General features: G+C 41.8%; 1 protein-coding gene across 1 annotated transcript in view; it reads left to right on the forward strand.

Moving 5' to 3' along the window:
- The window catches only part of BAIAP3 (BAI1 associated protein 3), a 537,315-nt gene that overhangs the window by 495,154 nt on the left and 27,242 nt on the right, over positions 1 to 14,919 (forward strand). The gene's annotated exons all lie outside the window — the stretch shown is intronic.

Consider the following 14,919-nt stretch of genomic DNA (forward strand, 5'->3'; position numbering starts at 1 on the left):
AAGTTATACTAAAAGGCTCAATCTTTTGTACTACTGGTGAGTACATTGTTGCACTTAGCGCACTATATCTGTTTAATAAAATTACACTTGAATTTGTTCTCTTTTGCGCTTCATTTCTTTCTATGTATATCTTTTTAAACAACACACATTTTGGAATAGAAAGAGAGAGAGTATGTAACATATTACTGTTAAAACAATAACACATTTTGCTAGAAGCATTTTGGCTAAAGCAAATATGTTGCAAAAATATTTCTAATAAAGAAATGAACTGTAATCATGTACTATGTCACTTTACGTACAATATTGTTTTCAGTGTAGCATGTTGCAGAGTACGTTTGTCGGTTTGGGAGATAAAACAAAACTTAAAACAGCGGGCTGAACTGGGAATAGAAAGCACCCCTGGAAAATTTTGAAAACCAGCCCTATTTTCCATTAAGTTCGTAAAATGCACACGCCCTGTTTGTTCTATGGGGATTACTTCGATACTCCTTATACCAATATTTTTTTTTTCATAACTAAAATAATATTAGTTTGTAATAAAAAATGGCAGGTTGTTGTTATATCGGCACCCCACAACCTCATTTTATCAATGCCTCTCTTTCACAGTATAAAAATGATTAGACTGTGATCTGGAGAAGACACTTAAAGCAGTGTGTCACTATCTCACAGTGTGATTAATTAGATACTAGAAACCATACAAAGAAGGGCTACTATGGGGTTGATTTATCAAGCTATGATGGACAGGGGTGTACATACATGACCCTGTCCAACGTAGCTCACCTCTGGCGGGCTGAATCTCGCTGCCGGAATTCAGCATTGCACAAGAATCCTTTCTCTTGTAAGGTGTATCCAGTCCACGGATCATCCATTACTTGTGGGATATTCTCATTCCCAACAGGAAGTTGCAAGAGGACACCCACAGCAGAGCTGTAATATAGCTCCTCCCCTAACTGTCATAGCCAGTCATTCTCTTGCAACTCTCAACAAGCTAGGATGTTGTAGGAGAGAGTGGTTAAATATAGTTAGTTTATTTTCTTCAATCAAAAGTTTGTTATTTTTAAATAGTACCGGAGTTGTGCTATTTTATCTCAGGCAGTAAATAGAAGAAGAATCTGCCTGAGGTTTCTATGATCTTAGCAGGTTTTAACTAAGATCCATTGCTATTCTCACATATGTCTGAGGGGATTACACAGATGAGGTAACTTCAGCGAGAGAATGGCGTGCAGTTTATTCTGCTATCAGGTATGTGCAGTTATAATTTTTTCTAGAGATGGAAAACACTAGAAAATGCTGCTGATACCGGATTAATGTAAGTTAAGCCTGAATACAGTGATTTAATAATGACTGGTATCATGCTTACTCCCAGGGGTAATACCCTTATGATATTGCAATATAAACGTTTGCTGGCATGTTTAATCGTTTTTATATATGCATTGGTGATAAAACTTTATTGGGGCCTAGTTTTTTCCACATGGCTGGCTTAAATTTTGACTAGAAACAGTTTTACTGAGGCTTTCCACTGTTATAGTATAAAAGTTACAGTTGGTGCAGTTAAAATTACAAACTGTGACATGCAGCTTCCCTCAGGAGTCCCCTGTATGCTATAGGACATCTCTAAAGGGCTCAAAGGCTTTCCAAAGTTGATTATTGGGGAAGGTAGGACCACAGCTTGCTGTGGCAGTTGGTTGTGACTGTTAAAAAAAAAACAAAAAAAAACAAAAAAAAACAAACCTCTATTTCGTTTTTTTGATCCGTTTTTTGAACTAAGGGGTTAATCATCCATTTGCAAGTGGGTGCAATGCTCTGTTAGCCTATTATACACACTGTAACATTTTCGTTTGATTTACTGCATTTTTTCACTGTTTTTCAAATTCTGACAAAATTTGTTTTTCTTAAAGGCACAGTACCGTTTTTTATATTTGCTTGTTAACTTGATTTAAAGTGTTTTCCAAGCTTGCTAGTCTCATTGCTAGTCTGTATAAACATGTCTGACATAGAAGAAACTCCTTGTTCATTATGTTTAAAAGCCATGGTGGAACCCCCTCTTAGAATGTGTACCAAATGTACTGATTTCATTTTATGCAATAAAGATCATATTCTGTTTTTAAAAAAATTATCACCAGAGGAATCTGACGAGGGGAAAGTTATGCCGACTAACTCTCCCCACGTGTCAGACCCTTTGACTCCCGCCCAAGGGACTCACGCTCAAATGGCGCCAAGTACATCTAGGGCGCCCATAGCGTTTACTTTACAAGACATGGTGGCAGTCATGGATAATACACTGTCAGCGGTATTAGCCAGACTACCTGAACTTAGAGGTTAGCGAGATAGCTCTGGGGTGAGAAAAAATGCAGAGCATACTGACGCTTTAAGAACCATGTCTGATACTGCCTCACAATATGCAGAAGCTGAGGAAGGAGAGCTTCAGTCAGTGGGTGATGTTAATGACTCAGGAAAGATACCTGATTCTAATATTTCTACATTTAAATTTAAGCTTGAACACCTCTGCGTGTTACTTAGGGAGGTTTTAGCTGCTCTGAATGACTGTGATACCATTGCAGTGCCAGATAAATTTTGTAGACTGGATAAATGCTTTGCAGTGCCGGTGTGTACTGATGTTTTCCCAATACCTAAAAGGTTTACAGAAATTATTAATAAGGAATGGGATAGACCAGGTGTGCCGTTCTCTTCCCCTCCTATTTTTAGAAAAATGTTTTCCAATAGACGCCACCACACGGGACTTATGGCAGACAGTCCCTAAGGTCGAGGGAGCAGTTTCTACTCAAGCAAAGCGTACTACTATCCCTGTCGAGGACAGTTGTGCTTTTTTAGAGCCAATGGATAAAAAATTAGAAGGTTACCTTAAGAAAATATTTATTCAACAAGGTTTTATCCTACAGCCCATTGCATGCATTGCCCCTGTCACTGCTGCTGCGGCGTACTAGTTTGAGTCTCTGGAAGAGGCTTTACAGGTAGAGACTCCATTGGATGACATACTTGGCAAACTTAGAGCACTTAAGCTAGCCAATTATTTTATTTCTGATGCCATTGTTCATTTGAATAAACTAACGGCTAAGAATTCTGGTTTTGCTATACAGGCGCGCAGAGCGCTATGGCTTAAATCATGGTCAGCTGACGTGACTTTAAAATCTAAGCTACTTAACATTCCCTTCAAGGGGCAGACCCTATTCTGGCCTGGTTTGAAGGAGATTATTGCTGATATCACTGGAGGAAAAGGTTGTGCCCTTCCTCAGGACAGGTCCAAATCTAGGGCCAAACAGTCTAATTTTCGTGCCTTTCGAAACTTCAAGGCAGGTGCGGCATCAACTTCCTCTAATAATAAACAAGAGGGAACTTTTGCTCAATCCAAGACGGTCTGGAGACCAAACCAGACCTGGAAAAAAGGTAAGCAGGTCAAAAAGCCTGCTGCTGCCTCTAAGACAGCATGAAGGAACGACCCCCTATCCGGTAACCGATCTAGTAGGGGGCAGACTTTCCCTCTTCGCCCAGGCGTGGGCAAGAGATGTTCAGGATCCCTGGGCGTTGGAAATTATATCCCAGGGATATCTTCTGGACTTCAAAGCTTCCCCCCCAAAAGGGAGATTTCACCTTTCACAATTATCTGCAAACCAGATAAAGAGTGAGGCATTCTTACACTGTGTACGAGACCTCCTAGTTATGGGAGTGATCCATCCAGTTCCAAAGGAGGAACAGGAACAGGGTTTTTACTCAAATCTGTTTGTGGTTCCCAAAAAAGAGGGAACCTTCAGACCGATTTTGGATCTAAAGATCTTAAACAAATTCCTCAAAGTTCCGTCGTTCAAGATGGAAACTATTCGTACCATCCTACCACTGATCCAGGAGGGTCAATATATGACTACAGTGGATCTAAAGGATGCTTATCTTCACATTCCGATACACAAAGATCATCATCGGTTTCTCAGGTTTGCCTTTCAAGACAGGCATTACCAGTTGTAGCTCTTCCCTTTGGATTAGCTACAGCCCCAAGAATCTTTACAAAGGTTCTAGGGTCGCTTTTGGCGGTCCTAAGGCCACGGGGCATAGCAGTAGCCCCTTATTTAGACGACATCCTGATACAGGCGTCAAACTTCCAAATTGCCAAGTCTCATACGGACGTAGTACTGGCATTTCTGAGGTTGCATGGGTGGAAAGTGAACGAGGAAAAGTGTTCTCTATCCCCACTCACAAGAGTTTCCTTTCTAGGTATAGATGATAGATTCTAGGTATAGATGATAGATTCTGTAGAAATGAAAATTTACCTTGACGGAGTCCAGGTTATCAAAGCTTCTAAATTCCTGTCGGGTTCTTCATTCCATTCCGCGCCCTTTGGTGGCTCAGTGTATGGAAGTAATCGGCTTAATGGTAGCGGCAATGGACATAGTGCCGTTTGCACGCTTACATCTCAGACCGCTGCAACTATGCAGGCTCAGTCAGTGGAGCGGGGATTACACAGATTTGGCCCCTCAACTGAATATGGACCAAGAGACCAGGGATCCTCTTCCCTGGTGGCTATCTCGGGTCCATCTGTCCAAAGGTATGACCTTCGCAGGCCAGATTGGACTATTGTAACAACAAATGCCAGCCTTCTAGGTTGGGGTGCAGTCTGGAACTCCCTGAAGGCTCAGGGATCGTGGACTCAGGAGGAGTCTCTCCTTACAATAAATATTCTGGAACTAAGAGCGATATTCAAGGCTCTTCAGGTTTGGCCTCAGTTAGCAACTCTGAGGTACATCAGATTTCAGTCGGTCAACATCACGACTGTAGCTTACATCAACCATCAAGGGGGAACAAGAAGTTCCCTAGAGATGTTAGAAGTTTCAAAAATAATTCACTGGGCAGAGATTCACTCTTGCCACCTATCAGCTATCCAAATCCCAGGTGTAGAGCACTGGGAGGCGGATTTTCTAAGTCGTCAGACTTTTCATCCGGGAGAGTGGGAACTCCATCCGGAGGTATTTGCACAACTGATTCTCCGTTGGGGCAAACCAGAACTGGATCTCATGGCATCTCGCCAGAATGCCAAGCTTCCGTGTTACGGATCCAGGTCCAGGGATCCCAAGGCGACACTGATAGATACTCTAGCAGCGCCCTGGTCTTTCAACCTGGCTTATGTGTTTCCACCGTTTCCTCTGCTCCCTCGACTGATAGCCAAGATCAAGCAGGAGAGAGCATCGGTGATTCTGATAGCACCTGCGTGGCCACGCAGGACCTGGTATGCAGATCTAGTGGACATGTCATCCTTTCCACCATGGTCTCTGCCTCTGAGACAGGACCTTCTACTTCAGGGTCTTTTCAACCATCCAAATCTAATTTCTCTGAGGCTGACTGCCTGGAGATTGAATGCTTGATTTTATCAAAGCGTGGCTTCTCCGAGTCAGTTATTGATACCTTAATACAGGCACGAAAGCCTGTCACCAGGAAAATTTACCGTAAGGTATGGCGTAGATATCTTTATTGGTGTGAATCCAAGGGTTACTCATGGAGTAAGGTCAGGATTCCTAGGATTTTATCTTTTCTCCAAGAAGGTTTGGAAAAAGGATTGTCAGCTAGTTTCTTAAAGGGACAGATTTTTGCTCTGTCTATTCTTTTGCACTAGCGTCTGGCAGATGTTCCAGACGTTCAGGCATTTTGTCAGGCTTTAGTTTGAATCAAGCCTGTGTTTAAACCTGTTGCTCCACCATGGAGCTTAAACTTGGTTCTTAAGGATCTTCAAGGAGTTCCGTTTGAACCTCTTCATTCCATAGATATCAAACTTTTATCTTGGAAAGTTCTTTTTTTTTTTTTTTTTTTGGTAGCTATTTCCTCGGCTCGTAGAGTCTCTGAGCTATCTGCCTTACAATGTGATTCTCCTTATCTGATTTTTCATACGGATAAGGTAGTCCTGCGTACCAAACCTGGGTTCTTACCTGAGGTGGTATCTAACAAGAATATCAATCAAGAGATTGTGGTTCCATCCTTGTGTTACACAATCTGGATGTGGTCTGTGCTTTAAAGTTTTACTTACAAGCTACTAAAGATTTTCGTCAAACATCTGCTTTGTTTGTTGTCTACTCTGGACAGAGGAGAGGTCAAAAGGCTTTGGCAACCTCTTTTTCTTTTTGGCTAAGAAGCTTAATCCGCTTAGCCTATGAGACTGCTGGACAGCCGCCTCCTGAAAGGATTACAGCTAATTCAACTAGAGCTGTGGCTTCCACTTGGGCCTTTAAAAATGAGGCTTCTGTTGAACAGATTTGCAAGGCGGCGACTTGGTCTTCGCTTCATACTTTTTCAAAATTTTACAAATTTGATACTTTTGCTTCTTCGGAGGCTATATTTGGGAGAAAGGTTTTACAGGCAGTGGTTCCTGCCTTGTCCCTCCCTTCATCCGTGTACTTTAGCTTTGGTATTGGTATCCCACAAGTAATGGATGATCCGTGGACTGGATACACCTTACAAGAGAAAACACAATTTATGCTTACCTGATAAATTTATTTCTCTTGTGGTGTATCCAGTCCATGGCCCGCCCTGTCATTTTAAGGCAGGTAATTTTTAAATTTAAACTACAGTAACCACTACACCCTATGGTTCCTCCTTTCTCGGCTTGTTTTCGGTCGAATGACTGGCTATGACAGTTAGGGGAGGAGCTATATTACAGCTCTGCTGTGGGTGTCCTCTTGCAACTTCCTGTTGGGAATGAGAATATCCCACAAGTAATGGATGATCCGTGGACTGGATACACCACAAGAGAAATAAATTTATCAGGTAAGCATAAATTGTGTTTTTTTGCGCTCTTTTGCAATGCCGCCCCCTGCCTGGGCACATCCAATCACGTGCGGGCAGGAGCTGTCAATCTCCCCGGTCGGGCGAGACCGGGGGGGTTGAAATTCGCCACCTAAGAGGTTAGGGAAGCAGTGGTTTGATGACCGCTGCTTGATAAATACGGATGGCAGGTTCTCTTTTGAGAGCCTGCAGTAATAAGTAGGTGAAGGCTGACAAAGATTTTGTTAAATCGATCCCTAAATGGTGAACGGTCTATGGCATAAAACCTACAAGGAAATTCTTTGTGACCTTAATACCTATAGCTCAGAGGATAAAAGAAGGGGTGATACAGCGGCATTGCCTTACCAGCAGCGCCACCATCTTAAATTGTATCTAGCTGCCCCAGCGGCCCACTGGGAAATCTCCTGGTGCCCTGGTAGGACAATTCAGTTTTGTTAGAAGCTAAATTACAGAAAAAGTAATCAAAATAAATGATAAAATGAATTACAATCTTCTTATTATGCATAACTATATGTTTTATGAGGGATTACAAATCAGGTTTAAGGTCCCTTTAAATTTTCTTTTGTGATTCAGACAAAGCATGCAATTAACTTCTATTTCTCTTGTTAAGTGTATCCAGTCCACGGATCATCCATTACTTGTGGGATATTCTCCTTCCCAACAGGAAGTTGCAAGAGGATCACCCACAGCAGAGCTGCTATATAGCTCCTCCCCTCACTGCCATATCCAGTCATTTTCTTGCAACTCTCAACTAAGATGGAGGTCGTAAGAGGACTGTGGTGTTTTATACTTAGTTTATTTCTTCAATCAAAAGTTTGTTATTTTTAAATGGTACCGGAGTGTACTGTTTATCTCAGGCAGTATTTAGAAGAAGAATCTGCCTGCGTTTTCTATGATCTTAGCAGAAGTAACTAAGATCCTTTGCTGTTCTCACATATTCTGAGGAGTGAGGTAACTTCAGAGGGGGAATAGCGTGCAGGTTTTCCTGCAATAAGGTATGTGCAGTTAAAATATTTTTCTAGGGATGGAATTTGCTAGAAAATGCTGCTGATACCGAAGTAATGTAAGTAAAGCCTTAAATGCAGTGATAGCGACTGGTATCAGGCTTATTAATAGAGATACATACTCTTATAAAAGTGTATTTTAAAACGTTTGCTGGCATGTTTAATCGTTTTTTACATATGTTTGGTGATAAAACGTATTGGGGCCTAGTTTTTTCCACATGGCTGGCTTGAATTTTGCCTAGAAACAGTTCCCTGAGGCTTCCCACTGTTGTAATATGAGTGGGAGGGGCCTATTTTAGCATTTTTTTGCACAGCAAAAATTACAGACACAGACATCCAGCTTCTTCCTGCATGATCCAGGACTTCTCTGGAGGGCTCAAAAGGCTTCAAAAGTCGTATTGAGGGAGGTAAAAAGCCACAGTAGAGCTGTGGCAGTTGTTGTGACTGTTTAAAAAACGTTTTTGTCATTTGTTATTCCGTTTTTGGTATTAAGGGGTTAATCATCCATTTGCAAGTGGGTGCAATGCTCTGCTAACTTATTACATACACTGTAAAAAAATTGTTAGTGTAACTGCATTTTTTTCACTGTTATTTCAAAATTTGGGAAAATTTGTGTTTCTTAAAAGCGCAGTAACGTTTCTTTATATTGCTTTTAAACTTGTTTTAAAGTGTTTTCCAAGCTTGCTAGTCTCATTGCTAGTCTGTTTAAACATGTCTGACACAGAGGAACCTACTTGTTCGTTATGTTTGAAAGCCATGGTGGAGCCCCATAGGAGAATGTGTACTAAATGTATTGATTTCACCTTAAACAGTAAAGATCAGTCTTTATCTATAAAAGAATTATCACCAGAGGGTTCTGTCGAGGGGGAAGTTATGCCGACTAACTCTCCCCACGTGTCAGACCCTTCGCCTCCCGCTCAGGGGACGCACGCTAATATGGCGCCAATTACATCAGGGTCGCCCATAGCGATTACCTTGCAGGACATGGCTGCAATCATGAATAATACCCTGTCAGAGGTATTATCTAGATTGCCTGAATTAAGAGGCAAGCGCGATAGCTCTGGGGTTAGGAGAGATTCAGAGCGCGCAAATGCTGTTAGAGCCATGTCTGATACTGCGTCACAGTATGCAGAACATGAGGACGGAGAGCTTCAGTCTGTGGGTGACATCTCTGACTCGGGGAAACCTGATTCAGAGATTTCTCATTTTAAATTTAAGCTTGAGAACCTCCGTGTATTGCTTGGGGAGGTATTAGCTGCTCTGAAATTGTGTAGGCTGGATAGATACTATGCAGTGCCGGTGTGTACTGACGTTTTTCCTATACCTAAAAGGCTTACAGAAATTATTAGCAAGGAGTGGGATAGACCCGGTGTGCCCTTTTCCCCACCTCCTATATTTAGAAAAATGTTTCCAATAGACGCCACTACACGGGACTTATGGCAGACGGTCCCTAAGGTGGAGGGAGCAGTTTCTACTTTAGCAAAGCGTACCACTATCCCGGTTGAGGACAGTTGTGCTTTTTCAGATCCAATGGATAAAAAATTGGAGGGTTACCTTAAGAAAATGTTTATTCAACAAGGTTTTATTTTACAGCCCCTTGCATGCATTGCGCCTGTCACTGCTGCGGCAGCATTCTGGTTTGAGGCCCTGGAAGAGGCCATCCAGACAGCTCCATTGAATGAAATTATTGACAAGCTTAGAACGCTTAAGCTAGCTAACTCATTTGTTTCTGATGCCATTGTTCATTTGACTAAACTAACGGCTAAGAATTCCGGATTCGCCATCCAGGCGCGTAGAGCGCTATGGCTTAAATCCTGGTCAGCTGACGTGACTTCAAAGTCTAAATTACTCAACATTCCTTTCAAGGGGCAGACCTTATTCAGGCCTGGCTTGAAGGAAATTATTGCTGACATTACTGGAGGCAAGGGTCATACCCTTCCTCAGGACAGGGCCAAATCAAAGGCCAAACAGTCTAATTTTCGTGCCTTTCGAAATTTCAAGGCAGGAGCAGCATCAACTTCCTCCGCTTCAAAACAAGAGGGAACTGTTGCTCATTCCAGACAGGCCTGGAAACCTAACCAGTCCTGGAACAAGGGCAAGCAGGCCAGGAAGCCTGTTGCTGCCCCCAAGACAGCATGAAGGAACGGCCCCCTATCCGGAAACAGATCTAGTGGGGGGCAGACTTTCTCTCTTCGCCCAGGCGTGGGCAAGAGATGTTCAGGATCCCTGGGCGTTGGAGATCATATCTCAGGGATATCTTCTGGACTTCAAAGCTTCTCCTCCACAAGGGAGATTTCATCTTTCAAGGTTATCATCAAACCAGATAAAGAAAGAGGCATTCCTAAGCTGTCTGCAAGACCTCCTAGTAATGGGAGTGATCCATCCAGTTCCGCGGACGGAACAAGGACAGGGATTTTATTAAAATCTGTTTGTGGTTCCCAAGAAAGAGGGAACCTTCAGACCAATCTTGGATCTAAAGATCTTAAACAAATTCCTCAGAGTTCCATCATTCAAAATGGAAACTATTCGGACCATCCTACCCATGATCCAAGAGGGTCAGTACATGACCACAGTGGACTTAAAGGATGCCTACCTTCACATACCGATTCACAAAGATCATCATCGGTTCCTAAGGTTTGCCTTTCTAGACAGGCATTACCAATTTGTAGCTCTTCCCTTCGGGTTCGCCACTGCCCCGAGAATTTTTACAAAGGTTCTGGGCTCACTTCTGGCGGTTCTAAGACCGCAAGGCATAGCAGTGGCTCCGTATCTAGACGACATCCTGATACAGGCGTCAAGCTTTCAAATTGCCAAGTCTCATACAGAGATAGTTCTGGCATTTCTGAGGTCGCATGGGTGGAAAGTGAACGTGGAAAAGAGTTCTCTATCACCACTCACAAGAGTCTCCTTCCTAGGGACTCTTATAGATTCTGTAGAGATGAAAATTTACCTGCCGGAGTCCAGGTTATCAAAACTTCTAAATGCTTGCCGTGTCCTTCATTCCATTCCACGCCCGTCAGTGGCTCAGTGCATGGAAGTAATCGGCTTAATGGTAGCGGCAATGGACATAGTGCCATTTGCGCGCCTGCATCTCAGACCGCTGCAATTATGCATGCTAAGTCAGTGGAATGGGGATTACTCAGATTTGTCGCCTCTACTAAATCTGGATCAAGAGACCAGAGATTCTCTTCTCTGGTGGCTTTCTCGGATCTATCTGTCCAAGGGTATGACCTTTTGCAGGCAAGATTGGACGATTGTAACAACAGATGCCAGCCTTCTAGGTTGGGGCGCAGTCTGGAACTCCCTGAAGGCTCAGGGATCGTGGACTCAGGAGGAGAAACTCCTCTTAATAAATATTCTGGAGTTAAGAGCAATATTCAATGCTCTTCTAGCTTGGCCTCAGTTAGCAACACTGAGTTTCATCAGATTTCAGTCGGACAACATCACGACTGTGGCTTACATCAACCATCAAGGGGGAACCAGGAGTTCCCTAGCGATGTTAGAAGTCTCAAAGATAATTCGCTGGGCAGAGTCTCACTCTTGCCACCTGTCAGCGATCCACATCCCAGGCATAGAGAACTGGGAGGCGGATTTTCTAAGTCGTCAGACTTTTCATCCGGGGGAGTGGGAACTCCATCCGGAGGTGTTTGCTCAACTGGTCCATCGTTGGGGCAAACCAGAACTGGATCTCATGGCGTCTCGCCAGAACGCCAAGCTTCCTTGTTACGGATCCAGGTCCAGGGACCCGGGTGCAACGCTGATAGATCCTTGGTTCTTCAACCTGGCCTATGTGTTTCCACCATTTCCTCTGCTCCCTCGACTGATTGCCAAAATCAAACAGGAGAGAGCATCAGTGATTCTGATAGCGCCTGCGTGGCCACGCAGGACCTGGTATGCAGACCTAGTGGACATGTCATCTCTTCCACCATGGACTCTGCCTCTGAGGCAGGACCTTCTAATACAAGGTCCTTTCAATCATCCAAATCTACTTTCTCTGAGACTGACTGCATGGAGATTGAACGCTTGATTCTATCAAGGCGTGGCTTCTCAGAGTCAGTCATTGATACCTTAATACAGGCTCGGAAGCCTGTCACCAGGAAAATCTACCATAAGATATGGCGTAAATATCTTTATTGGTGTGAATCCAAGAGTTACTCATGGAGTAAGGTTAGGATTCCTAGGATATTGTCCTTTCTCCAAGAGGGTTTGGACAAAGGCTTATCAGCTAGTTCTTTAAAAGGACAGATCTCTGCTCTGTCTATTCTTTTGCACAAGCGTCTGGCAGAAGTTCCAGACATCCAGGCATTTTGTCAGGCTTTGGTTAGGATTAAGCCTGTGTTTAAAACTGTTGCTCCCCCGTGGAGCTTAAACTTGGTTCTTAAAGTTCTTCAGGGAGTTCCGTTTGAACCCCTTCATTCCATTGATATTAAACTTTTATCTTGGAAAGTTCTGTTTTTGATGGCTATTTCCTCGGCTCGAAGAGTCTCTGAGTTATCTGCCTTACATTGTGATTCTCCTTATCTGATTTTTCATTCAGACAAGGTAGTTCTGCGTACCAAACCTGGGTTTTTACCTAAGGTGGTTTCTAACAGGAATATCAATCAAGAGATTGTTGTTCCATCATTGTTTCCTAATCCTTCTTCAAAGAAGGAACGTCTTTTGCATAATCTGGACATAGTCCGTGCCTTGAAGTTTTACTTACAGGCTACTAGAGATTTTCGTCAAACATCTGCCCTGTTTGTCGTTTACTCTAGACAGAGGAGAGGTCAAAAAGCTTCGGCAACCTCTCTCTCCTTTTGGCTTCGGAGCATAATACGCTTAGCCTATGAGACTGCTGGACAGCAGCCCCCTGAAAGGATTACAGCTCATTCTACTAGAGCTGTGGCTTCCGCCTGGGCCTTTAAAAATGAGGCCTCTGTTGAACAAATTTGCAAGGCTGCGACTTGGTCTTCGCTTCACACCTTTTCAAAATTTTACAAATTTGACACTTTTGCTTCTTCGGAGGCTGTTTTTGGGAGAAAGGTTCTACAGGCAGTGGTTCCTTCCATTTAAGTTCCTGCCTTGTCCCTCCCATCATCTGTGTACTTTAGCTTTGGTATTGGTATCCCACAAGTAATGGATGATCCGTGGACTGGATACACTTAACAAGAGAAAACATAATTTATGCTTACCTGATAAATTTATTTCTCTTGTAGTGTATCCAGTCCACGGCCCGCCCTGTCCTTTTAAGGCAGGTCTAAATTTTAATTAAACTACAGTCACCACTGCACCCTATGGTTTCTCCTTTCTCGTCTTGTTTCGGTCGAATGACTGGATATGGCAGTGAGGGGAGGAGCTATATAGCAGCTCTGCTGTGGGTGATCCTCTTGCAACTTCCTGTTGGGAAGGAGAATATCCCACAAGTAATGGATGATCCGTGGATTGGATACACTACAAGAGAAATAAATTTATCAGGTAAGCATAAATTATGTTTTTCACATTTGCTTCATTCTCGTGGTATTCTTTGTTGAAGAGATGCTTAGGTAGATGTCTGGAGCTCTAAATGGCAGGAAATAGTGCTGGCATGTAGTGCTCTTGCAAATGTATAACATTCTTGCAAAACTGCTGCCATATAGTGCTCCAGACACATGCACGCTCCTGAGCTGCTTTTTAACAAAAGATACCAAAAGAATGAAGAAAAATTGATAATAGAAGTATATTAGAAAGTTGTTTAAAATTGCATGCTCTGTCTGAATCATGAAAGAAAAAAAAAATGGTTTCATGTCCCTTTAAATATATTAAGCAACACACTGAGGTTCCCTATTCTCAATGGTGGCCAATGGGTTAACTTTGATAAGAAAAGAAAAAAAGGGCAAAATAGACTCAGGAAGTGTTTTTTATGATCTGTCATCATATCGTACTCTTTTGTATTTCTTTGATAATGTATTTTTTTTTCCTCACAAGTCAGGTTTTCGCTTTGTATAAACAAATGTTGCTTTGACAACGCATTTCACAACACAGCTGTTTGTGAGAAACTAAATACATAAACCTGCTTTGATTATTTGAGATTTATATACAGGGTTGCAGATTGTTTGCTTATGTTCTGATTTCATTTCATGCTGCTGTCTAGCTTCTGCGAAACAGCAGTGACTAAAACATACAGCTAAGTGCTGCCGTGTGTCTCTCGCTGCGCGGCAGGCAGACTTACTGTAATTGTCATTTCTAAACAACCATTACTTAGAGTTTATATCTACATGGCACATAATAAATCCTAATTACTGTGTTTAGATACAATATGTGACAAAGAAGTCTTGCTTCTACCATTAAGATGTGAAAGTCAAGTTTTATCTCTTAGTTTACCGTTAGCTTCTTGCTAAATTGTATATAAGTAAATGTGAAATGAATCATAAATATATCATGTAAAAAAATACCTCCCTGCTTCAAAGACAGGCTATAGAAAAGTATCTATCTATCTATCTATCTATCTATATATATCTATGTCTATCTGTCTATATCAATGAATCTATCTTTCTTTATCTATATCTATCTATCTGTATCTCTCAATCTATAGCTATCTATCTATCTATCTATCTATCTATATGTATCTGTAACTATCTATTTGTATAAATCTATATATCTGTACTTATCTATTTGTTTCGATCTATCTATATCTTTTTTGCTTGTTCTCCTTTGTTAAAGAGAATACCTAGGTAGGCTTAGGGTGTGCATGTGGCTTGAGCACTAAATGGCAGAAGTGTTTTCAGCAATAGTGGTCAAGATTTGTGCAAACTCCTATCTATCTTCTATCTATATTTATCTCTATCTATTTGTATCTATCTATCTGTTTCTATCTATCTCTATCTATCTAACTATCTATCTGTATCTATCTACAGTATATCTACCTATATATCTATTTATCTATCTACAGTATATCTACCTATATATCTATTTATCTATTTATCTATCTATCTATCTATCTGTATCTATCTATCTCTACCTACCCATCTATCTATCTATCTATCTATCTATCTGTATCTATCAATCTATATCTATTTGTCTCTTTAAACCTTTTATGAGAAATTTAATTTTGAGTTTAAAGGGACATGAAACCCATTTTGATTCTTTTATGATTCAGAATGAGCATACATTTTAAACA

The sequence above is a fragment of the Bombina bombina genome, chromosome 11 (assembly GCF_027579735.1).
Source record: "Bombina bombina isolate aBomBom1 chromosome 11, aBomBom1.pri, whole genome shotgun sequence".
Lineage (NCBI taxonomy): Eukaryota > Metazoa > Chordata > Amphibia > Anura > Bombinatoridae > Bombina > Bombina bombina.